Source organism: Rosa chinensis, chromosome 6, assembly GCF_002994745.2.
Source record: "Rosa chinensis cultivar Old Blush chromosome 6, RchiOBHm-V2, whole genome shotgun sequence".
NCBI lineage: Eukaryota > Viridiplantae > Streptophyta > Magnoliopsida > Rosales > Rosaceae > Rosa > Rosa chinensis.
In genome coordinates, this window is record NC_037093.1 from 49,173,985 (window position 1) to 49,185,908 (window position 11,924).

Sequence of the window (11,924 nt, forward strand, 5' to 3'; positions counted from 1 at the left end):
CCCGGATGATGAAAGGATGAACTCAATGTGTTATGATTTTGAGGATAAAGAGCATGTTTATAGGTCTTAGGATTTATTTTGCAATTAATTGTGACATGTGCTTGTTGACAACCGGGAGGTAGTCGACAACATTCGACAACTCTCGGAAGGTAATAGGTTTAACAAATACAGTTCACATCAACGGAAGACAGAAATTATAAATAAGGAGTTCTTCGACAAGAAGGATAAAATCGTTGTTTCCGACAGCCCGTTAAAACTGTTCGTTGAGCTCGAATACCAGAAGCAAGATGATAGAGTCGTTCTGAAATTTGGGGGTTGTGCTTCAGCGGCGGTCAACTCCTTGTTGGGGTTTCTGGATAAGACGTTTTGAAAAATCAGTGGGGCTGAATTCCTCCAAAATCCCCAAAATCTCCTGGCAGCTTACTGACAACCTGCCGGATTTTGAAGATTTATATTACAAAAACGCAGAAGCTAAAGAGCTGGAGATGTTTTTCTTTGTGATGTTTAAAAAATTTATTATTTTAACATTGAGGAAAATGTTGGTTTTAAGTGTGGAGGTGAGGGCTAGGGTACTCTATTAAAATAAAATAAAATTTGTTTCTTTGTTTTTTAGTTTTGGTGAAAATAAGTTGTGCCTAATATCTTTCCAACCCGGATGATGAAATGATGGACTCGATGTGTTATGATTTTGAAGAGAAATAGCATGTTTACAAGTCTTAGGATTTATTTTGCAATTAATTGTTATATGTGATTGTTGACAACCGGGAGGAAGTCGACAACCTTTGACGAGTCTCGGAAAGTAATATGTTTAACCAATACAGTTCACATCAACGGAAAGTAGAAATCATAAACAATTAGTTTTTCGACAAAAAGTATAAAATCGTTGTTTCCGACAGCCCGTTGAAACTGTTCGTTGAGCTCGAATACCTGAAGCAAGATGATAGGGTTGTTCTAAAATTTGGGGGTTGTGCTTCAGCGGCGGTCAACTCCTTGTTGGGGTTTCTGAATGAGGCGTTTCGAAAAATCAATGGGGCTGAATTCCTCCACAATCCCCAAAATCCCCTGGCAGCTTACTGACAACCTGCCGGATTTTGAAGATTTATATTACAAGAACGCAGAAGCTAAAGAGCGGAGATGTTTTTCTTTGTGATGTTTACAAAATTTATCATTTTAACATTGAGGAAAATGTTGGTTTTAAGTGTGGAGGTGAGGGCTAGGGTACCCTATTAAAATAAAATAAAATTTGTTTCTTTGTTTTTTAGTTTTGGTGAAAATAAGTTGTGCCTAATATCTTTCCAACCCGGATGATGAAAGGATGGACTCGATGTGTTATGATTTTGAAGAGAAATAACATGTTTATTGGTCTTAGGATTTATTTTGCAATTAATTGTTATATGTGATTGTTGACAACCCTTGACGAGTCTCGGAAAGTAATATGTTTAACCAATACAGTTCACATCAACGGAAGACAGAAATCATAAACACTGATTTTTTCGACAAAAAGTATAAAATCGTTGTTTCCGACAGCCCCTTGAAACTGTTCGTTGAGCTCGAATACCTAAAGCAAGATGATAGGGTTGTTCTAAAATTTGGGGGTTGTGCTTCAACGGCGGTCAACTCCTTGTTGGGTTTCTGAATGAGGCGTTTCGAAAAATCAGTGGGACTGAATTCCTCCACAATCCCCAAAATCCCCAAAATCCCCTGGCAGCTTACTGAGAACCTGCCGGATTTTGAAGATTTATATTACAAGAACGCAGAAGCTAAAGAGCTGGAGATGTTTTTCTTTGTGATGTTTAAAAAATTTATTATTTTAACATTGTGGAAAATGTTGGTTTTAAGTGTGGAGGTGAGGGCTAGGGTACCCTATTAAAATAAAAAAAATTGTTTCTTTGTTTTTTAGTTTTGGTGAAAATAAGTTGTGCCTAATATCTTTCCAACCCGGATGATGAAAGGATGGACTCGATGTGTTATGATTTTGAAGAGAAATAGCATGTTTACAGGTCTTAGGATTTATTTTGCAATTAATTGTTATATGTGATTGTCGACAACCTTTGACGAGTCTCGGAAAGTAATATGTTTAACCAATACAGTTCACATCAACGGAAGGTAGAAATCATAAACAATTAGTTTTTCGACAAAAAGTATAAAATCGTTGTTTCTGACAGCCCGTTGAAACTGTTCGTTGAGCTCGAATACCTGAAGCAAGATGATAAGGTTGTTCTAAAATTTGGGGGTTGTGCATCAGCGGCTGTTAACTCCTTGTTGGGGTTTCTGAATGAGGCGTTTCGAAAAATCAGTGGGGCTGAATTCCTCCACAATCCCCAAAATCCCCTGGCAGCTTACTGACAACCTGCCGGATTTTGAAGATTTATATTACAAGAACGCAGAAACTAAAGAGCTGGAGATGTTTTTCTTTGTGATGTTTACAAAATTTATCATTTTAACATTGAGGAAAATGTTGGTTTTAAGTGTGGAGGTGAGGGCTAGGGTACCCTATTAAAATAAAATAAAATTTGTTTCTTTGTTTTTTAGTTTTGGTGAAAATAAGTTGTGCCTAATATCTTTCCAACCCGGATGATGAAAGGATGGACTCGATGTGTTATGATTTTGAAGAGAAATAGCATGTTTACAGGTCTTAGGATTTATTTTGCAATTAATTGTTATATGTGATTGTCGACAACCTTTGACGAGTCTCGGAAAGTAATATGTTTAACCAATACAGTTCACATCAACGGAAGGTAGAAATCATAAACAATTAGTTTTTCGACAAAAAGTATAAAATCGTTGTTTCCGACAGCCCGTTGAAACTGTTCGTTGAGCTCGAATACCTGAAGCAAGATGATAAGGTTGTTCTAAAATTTGGGGGTTGTGCATCAGCGGCGGTTAACTCCTTGTTGGGGTTTCTGAATGAGGCGTTTCGAAAAATCAGTGGGGCTGAATTCCTCCACAATCCCCAAAATCCCCTGGCAGCTTACTGACAACCTGCCGGATTTTGAAGATTTATATTACAAGAACGCAGAAGCTAAAGAGCTGGAGATGTTTTTCTTTGTGATGTTTACAAAATTTATCATTTTAACATTGAGGAAAATGTTGGTTTTAAGTGTGGAGGTGAGGGCTAGGGTACCCTATTAAAATAAAAAAAAATTTGTTTCTTTGTTTTTTAGTTTTTGTGAAAATAAGTTGTGCCTAATATCTTTCCAACCCGGATGATGAAAGGATGGACTCGATGTGTTATGATTTTGAAGAGAAATAACATGTTTATTGGTCTTAGGATTTATTTTGCAATTAATTGTTATATGTGATTGTTGACAACCTTTGACGAGTCTCGGAAAGTAATATGTTTAACCAATACAGTTCACATCAACGGAAGACAGAAATCATAAACACTGAGTTTTTCGACAAAAAGTATAAAATCGTTGTTTCCAACAGCCCCTTGAAACTGTTCGTTGAGCTCGAATACCTAAAGCAAGATGATAGGGTTGTTCTAAAATTTGGGGGTTGTGCTTCAACGGCGGTCAACTCCTTGTTGGGGTTTCTGAATGAGGCGTTTCGAAAAATCAGTGGGACTGAATTCCTCCACAATCCCCAAAATCCCCTGGCAGCTTACTGACAACCTGCCGGATTTTGAAGATTTATATTACAAGAACGCAGAAGCTAAAGAGCTGGAGATGTTTTTCTTTGTGATGTTTAAAAAATTTATTATTTTAACATTGTGGAAAATGTTGGTTTTAAGTGTGGAGGTGAGGGCTAGGGTACTCTATTAAAATAAAATAAAATTTGTTTCTTTGTTTTTTAGTTTTGGTGAAAATAAGTTGTGCCTAATATCTTTCCAACCCGGATGATGAAATGATGGACTCGATGTGTTATGATTTTGAAGAGAAATAGCATGTTTACAAGTCTTAAGATTTATTTTGCAATTAATTGTTATATGTGATTGTTGACAACCGGGAGGAAGTCGACAACCTTTGACGAGTCTCGGAAAGTAATATGTTTAACCAATACAGTTCACATCAACGGAAAGTAGAAATCATAAACAATTAGTTTTTCGACGCAAAGTATAAAATCGTTGTTTCCGACAGCCCGTTGAAACTGTTCGTTGAGCTCGAATACCTGAAGCAAGATGATAGGGTTGTTCTAAAATTTGGGGGTTGTGCTTCAGCGGCGGTCAACTCCTTGTTGGGGTTTCTGAATGAGGCGTTTCGAAAAATCAGTGGGGCTGAATTCCTCCACAATCCCCAAAATCCCCTGGCAGCTTACTGACAACCTGCCGGATTTTGAAGATTTATATTACAAGAACGCAGAAGCTAAAGAGCGGAGATGTTTTTCTTTGTGATGTTTACAAAATTTATCATTTTAACATTGTGGAAAATGTTGGTTTTAAGTGTGGAGGTGAGGGCTAGGGTACCCTATTAAAATAAAATAAAATTTGTTTCTTTGTTTTTTAGTTTTGGTGAAAATAAGTTGTGCCTAATATCTTTCCAACCCGGATGATGAAAGGATGGACTCGATGTGTTATGATTTTGAAGAGAAATAACATGTTTATTGGTCTTAGGATTTATTTTGCAATTAATTGTTATATGTGATTGTTGACAACCTTTGACGAGTCTCGGAAAGTAATATGTTTAACCAATACAGTTCACATCAACGGAAGACAGAAATCATAAACACTGAGTTTTTCAACAAAAAGTATAAAATCGTTGTTTCCGACAGCCCGTTGAAACTGTTCGTTGAGCTCGAATACCTAAAGCAAGATGATAGGGTTGTTCTAAAATTTGGGGGTTGTGCTTCAACGGCGGTCAACTCCTTGTTGGGTTTCTGAATGAGGCGTTTCGAAAAATCAGTGGGACTGAATTCCTCCACAATCCCCAAAATCCCCTGGCAGCTTACTGAGAACCTGCCGGATTTTGAAGATTTATATTACAAGAACGCAGAAACTAAAGAGCTGGAGATGTTTTTCTTTGTGATGTTTAAAAAATTTATTATTTTAACATTGTGGAAAATGTTGGTTTTAAGTGTGGAGGTGAGGGCTAGGGTACCCTATTAAAATAAAAAAAAATTGTTTCTTTGTTTTTTAGTTTTGGTGAAAATAAGTTGTGCCTAATATCTTTCCAACCCGGATGATGAAAGGATGGACTCGATGTGTTATAATTTTGAAGAGAAATAGCATGTTTACAGGTCTTAGGATTTATTTTGCAATTAATTGTTATATGTGATTGTCGACAACCTTTGACGAGTCTCGGAAAGTAATATGTTTAACCAATACAGTTCACATCAACGGAAGGTAGAAATCATAAACAATTAGTTTTTCGACAAAAAGTATAAAATCGTTGTTTCCGACAGCCCGTTGAAACTGTTCGTTGAGCTCGAATACCTGAAGTAAGATGATAAGGTTGTTCTAAAATTTGGGGGTTGTGCATCAGCGGCGGTTAACTCCTTGTTGGAGTTTCTGAATGAGGCGTTTCGAAAAATCAGTGGGGCTGAATTCCTCCACAATCCCCAAAATCCCCTGGCAGCTTACTGACAACCTGCCGGATTTTGAAGATTTATATTACAAGAACGCAGAAGCTAAAGAGCTGGAGATGTTTTTCTGTGTGATGTTTACAAAATTTATCATTTTAACATTGAGGAAAATGTTGGTTTTAAGTGTGGAGGTGAGGGCTAGGGTACCCTATTAAAATAAAAAAAATTTGTTTCTTTGTTTTTTAGTTTTGGTGAAAATAAGTTGTGCCTAATATCTTTCCAACCCGGATGATGAAAGGATGGACTCGATGTGTTATGATTTTGAAGAGAAATAACATGTTTATTGGTCTTAGGATTTATTTTGCAATTAATTGTTATATGTGATTGTTGACAACCTTTGACGAGTCTCGGAAAGTAATATGTTTAACCAATACAGTTCACATCAACGGAAGACATAAATCATAAACACTGAGTTTTTCGACAAAAAGTATAAAATCGTTGTTTCCGACAGCCCCTTGAAACTGTTCGTTGAGCTCGAATACCTAAAGCAAGATGATAGGGTCGTCATGATATGTAGAATATATATGCACATATTCTATATAGAACTATGAGAACTTCACGCACACACACATATATAAGAATATATATTTATTAACACACACACAAATATATATATTTCTATATATGTCTGTGTGAGTATGATTCAGTTTCTATGTGCCTTCTATGATGTTTCTAGTTTCTTGCTTGTACCACAATTGCGTGATTGGCAAGTGAGGGCTAGTTGAATGATTTCTTTCCGTAGGAGGCGAAACTCTATCATTCTTGGATAGGCTTGCTTAAATGTGAGTTATCCAATGATGTTTAATTAGTTTGCTTTAGCTTAGATAGGTTTTACCGGATTTTCTTGCTGGAATTCTTATGTAAGTTTTGTAAGCTATGGCCTTTTGGCTGTTGGTTATTGAATAACAATCAACTTCTATCAAAAAAAAAAAAAACAATGATTATGTGATGTAAATGTTTGATTTCCTATACAATATTTGGTGTTAAGTACCGAATAATCGATTGCAATCAATTTTCTATCAATTTAGGGGTACATATATGATATAGGAAAAATGCTTTGGATCCCAAAATTCTACAAAAAACCATCCCAAATGATATGGCATTGACCACATCAGCCCCAATGAACCTTCAATATTCAAGGTGTCATTTTTTTTTTAATATTTAGAAATCGACATTCATGGCTAAATAAAAAGCATTGAAGACGAATCTTATTATTATTTTCAAAATTATAAAATCATGAGAAAATTAATTAACACAATTTCTGCTTACCCGACCCAATCTCGACTGGGACGTGCTGCATGTAAGATTAGCACAATTTAATTACTCTAGTTCAATTTTCTGATTATTTACGTCTGCAAAGAACAAACTTTTGGAGAAAAAATAATGTGTGTGATTGAATTGTGATACTAAGAATGAAAACCGATTAGACATAGCTTAAAATGGGTGAAGCTCATATTTTCAAGCTTTACTTAATTTCCTTTATCCTCAACATCTGCTTAAGGCTTTTCAGTTGAGATATTATTGGAGTGGTATTTTTCTGATTTGACTCTGGTGAGTTCTTTGAGAGACATTACTGTTTTGTTTTTTTCAAAACTTCATTTGCTTTTGTATTGTGGTTAATTACTTTCGAGAAGGTGTGTTCCTGCAGATTTATTAATACCATATCTGACTATATATTAACAAATCAGATGATGGTGATCAATGACAAGAAATATGTTTCTGCTGTTACTGTTCTTAAGGGTCTCTCACATAATGGTGATTAATCACAAGAATTAAATTCGATCTTATTCTCTGACTTCTTCATGCAACATTGACAACGCATTTGGTATATGAAGTGGAACTAATTTTTTAGGACACATCAACAATATACCCTGATAATACAAAACAAATTTGATAGTTAACTAAAAGTAAAAGATATCAAGTAGTAGGAAATTGGTTTTAATTTTAATATTGATTGAGATTTTATTGATTTGTATAGGTTATTGAAAGGCTTTTCTTGATTTTGTTTTTTCAGGCAATGACAGAAACGAGTCTGGAGCAGAATCTCAGCCAAAAGAGGCTGAGGAAAGTGTGGTAAGTGATTCTGAACTTTTGCATTACGAATTGTGTGGCTCAATTGGTTTACGAGTTTGAGTTGCGAATGGAAGTTCTTTTGCATTTTTATTATTCTTAGACTACTTCTAAGGTAGGATTAGTTACTAACATGCCTTCTGGGTTTTGCACTTTTAGACTTACTTATAGAAGTTCTTTTGCATTTTTATTATTCTTAGGTTCCATACTTTTGTCAAATTTGTAGTAATTTCATAATCAATTTGTTCATTATAAAGAGTTTAGGATGATCACATCTCATTTCTATACTATTGACCCTGGCAAGAGCTCCATGTTGTGACAAAGCTAATGTCAAAAGACAGTGGTCTCCTGAGGAAGATAAAGCTAAGTCTTGAGACTCATGGAACTGGTGGCAATTGGATTCATCTGCCACAAAAAGCTGGTTAGTTTATTAAAGGGTCTTTCTAAACTGGAACCAATCTTTAAGGATTTAAATGCCAATATGTATGGCAACCACGTATCCTATTGCATGTAAACTGTAAAGTAAATGGTTTTATTATGTTAGATTCTTAATGGAATTCTGGAATCGAATTTGGAATTTGTATGCTTTATAGTTGGAATTTGTTTTATTGCTCTTGGCTCATGATTGGTTTCATCAAGATCTTTAATTTAAACTTAGATAGTCACTCGAATTTGGTAAAGGAATTAATATCACTCCTGGCTCATGAGTGATATTAATTCTGCTACAAATGACATTGTAAAGGGAACCTGGCAACTGGTATGATTTGTTATCTGTTGTTTTGTTTGATGCTAGGCCTTCAAATTTTTGACAATATTCGGATAAATGGTAGAAATTTTAATGACCTATAATAAAGCCCAAATCTATTTTTAATTCCGGAACATTTTGTTCTGTGTTTATCATGAACTTATGACAACCTTGCTTTTGTTGTTTTTCTATCTAAAACAGGCTTTTAGGTTCTTCAACAAGAATCAAGTCGACCACATTAAGGTAAGAAGTAATCTTCTATGTGTATATTTGTTTTGTTAAATGAGGGCCAGGCTTGGTCAAAAAGTTCTATGTTGAGGGTGGTACAATGCGCACCCACTGCGTAACTTACATACCAAATTATGAGGGTGGTACAGTGAGGGCTTGGTCAACATAATCTTCTATGTGTCTATTTGCCAAAAAGTTCATTCAAGTCTGTGACCAACTGATCGATTTTTTGATTTGAATCAAAGAGTTTCCAGTTTCTGGACATAGAATATTATTCTAGCTGTAGATGAATAACACTTCTAGCTGAATTTTGATTGAATTTCTTTACAAACTTCTTTGTTTACTTCAACAATTTTAATTTCTATCATGATTTACACTTTCAGTTTTATACAGCTCCCAAACTGAGAGAAAACAAACTTATACCAAAAGCAAATAGAAAAGGCTTGATTTTGAAACAAACCATCTTTCTACGGTTATTTTTTCAACTTCCACACATCATTACTTTTATTCAGTTTTCTGCTCCGATCTACTCCTAAGTTCTGAATTTTGTTGATTTAGTATATGTTTATGTAATGTCCATTTGAATTGTATTTAACAGGGTGATCAGAACACGTGGTTTTCTAATAAAGAAGCCAAGCTGCTGAAATTGCAGAAAGTCACCTCTGAATTTGGTTCCTTTTTTTATCCCTATTTGTTCTTCAATTTAGTTTATAATGGTCACTTTATATGGATTTATTGATCTGCCAGAATTGAGGCAGTAATTCAATGTTTTCATATTGTAGGAACTTTGTTTCTTCCATGACTTGGCATCTGAGTAACCGACTGCAATACTTCGAAGGTAACAATCTGATATTTTCCAATCAGTTCTCTGTTTATCTTATGAATCCACCATTTCAATCTGATACTTTCAAGCACAACAAACACTCAACCACATTTATCGTCTTTTTCCTTTATCATTGTCGTTTTTTATTTACCTATTAATTTTAAATACATACAATTTGATCTCATTTAATAAGCAAACTTTTAAGTTTTCAATAGTTCCAGTATCCAAAATGTTTTGCTACTGCTTTCAGTTTTCAACTTTCTTTCTATTTTGTTTGTTTCTTTCTGTTTCCAGCTTCAATTTTAGATCTGTTGTTACTATTCCTTCCATTTTGAATTCTTGCTCATTTTGAAGCTCTTCGATTTTCAATTAATTCACTGAGGTATCTACAGCAAGATTGTTGTTTTGCTTATGGATGTTTGTTTTAGTATTTCATTTCTGTTAAATTCAGGGTTAGAAGATCGTTGGAATATTGACAATTGTCAACTCCTTAATCTTTATTGTTTTGTGAATCTTTATGCCTTACTATATCAATGCTGCTTTTTATTTCAAAATCACTATCTGCCATAGAGACAATCCTTTAGATCTGTATGAATTCCTCATTCAATAGGAATTCATCTTTGAAAAGAACATTCCCAAGATTATTGTTCTGCATTTTGATAATGTCATTCATGTTGCTTATTAGTTATTAGATAGTTGTAGCATGCGGATCCATATTCTTTTGTTTAGTTTATACTGATAAAGCTGCTGTAAGTATGTTGTTACATCATTCTTACAAACAAATTTCCATTACAGATAAGTCAGTTTATCAACACGCAGGCACTACTAGCTAACAAACATACTACTTCTTACTGTACCAAAGTGCTTTAAACTTCAAGCAGTTTTGTTTTTCGTCTGATGTTAAGCTTAGAAAAACAATTCGTTTGCAACAACATATAATGCATAAGCTTTTGATAGAAAACGAAACTTCAGCATCCTTCAGATTCATATAAAAGCTGTCTTGCTGCCTTGACAATTAAAGGTTTGCTTTTATTCATCTCTAAATTCCTTATGTTTGCACTTCTTGACAATTAAAGGTTATGTATTCTTTATATTGTTTCTGTACAGGTTAAGCAATATCAGTATATCAAAGATACAAAACGAATTGCTTCTAAAACGTCATGGTTCTCTTGCGAATCTGGTATGGTTTGCAAATCTGATGGTATCTTTTTCTAATTTTTTTCTTTCTTTCTATATACTATCCTTAAGTATACTTGGTTAGACTCCACGTCTAATCTAATTCAAGCACTGCTTCCACAGGTCTGGGAATGTCCTTCTGTGATTTTGATCATTGAATTATTTGTATTATCCTCCCAACACTGTGGCACTCAAAGGTCAGACGATTAAGTATTTGCAGTCTTGGACATCATTTTACAGTTTTCAATTTCAATATCTGCATCACTATTTATACCTGGTATCTGCTAAATGCATATATCCAAGTAGTTTAGTGTTGTTTAATGTAATGTTCTCTATGTAAATAGATACTTCTTCTTGATTTGATGTGGAGGTGTGCATTAGCTAATATTATGTTTTCATAGCATTTCTCAAATTCTCCATCTGCAAGATTTTGTAACTTTGGATGATGACTGCAGTTGAACATCTTTCTTTTTCTTCTTTGGGTGAAACAGTGATAACTCGATCAGCTATGAGTAGATGTATAGCAGCCTGCTTCAGTACTCATGTTGTAAAGTTTTTAGTCACACAAAGGTGCTGAACTTGGGAACTTTGAGATCTTTTCTCACATGTTGTTTGTTATAGGAGAGATCTTCTATCATCGTTGTGTCTGAGATCTCTTTCTTTGAGAAATGCAGCACTTTTGAAAATTGTTTTTGTTATTTCCTGCAAAGGAAGAGGCAGTGACAGATAATTAATATGAATGCTGTAAAATATGATGCAGTAAACATGTAAAATGTTTGTCATTAATGAAATCGATATCTGATAGCTTTTAGTTCTCCTTAGTCCTTACAATTTTATATCCATGCATATTTTTGGTAGTCTGTGTATATACTATATAGAAATTTCTCCTAAAAAACATCGGTTTTCTTTTCTTTTCCTTAATTTTTTACCAATCTCAAAGTAGATATCTATTTGTTTTCTGTTAAGTTCAGAGATATAGGAGTGATCATACTGGTATGTGTTTTTGATAATGGCATATGTTTTTGATTCATGAACTGGTTTTCAGTATACTGTAATGATGAAGTTTTAAGTTTTTTTTACTGGAGGTGTTGAAGTTAGTTCCTTTACATACCACAAAATTCTATTTATGCTCAAATTGGGTCTACTGCATTTGAATCACCGTGAGTATATCTCATACAACCAAGTAAAGCGGAATAATACGTTTCTATTAGCGGAATCTGCACTTCTTGAATTCCTTCTGGAATTTCAGGCGCTTAGATTGGATCTTTACTTAGGTTTCCAGAGCATTTTCCTAACCTGTATTAGCACTTTCTTTTCTACTCTTTCATTTTCAGTTTCATGTCAATTGTATTCAGTCAGTTT

At 34.5% G+C, this 11,924-nt stretch overlaps 1 long non-coding RNA gene across 1 annotated transcript; it reads left to right on the plus strand.

The window, feature by feature from the left end:
* The first annotated feature begins 9,125 nt into the window (after positions 1-9,125).
* Positions 9,126-11,350, plus strand: LOC112174715. The gene is made up of 5 exons (XR_005801115.1): positions 9,126-9,234; positions 9,346-9,401; positions 10,494-10,566; positions 10,686-10,759; positions 11,054-11,350. It is a non-coding gene; the product is annotated as an uncharacterized LOC112174715 (long non-coding RNA).
* The last annotated feature ends 574 nt before the right edge of the window (positions 11,351-11,924 follow it).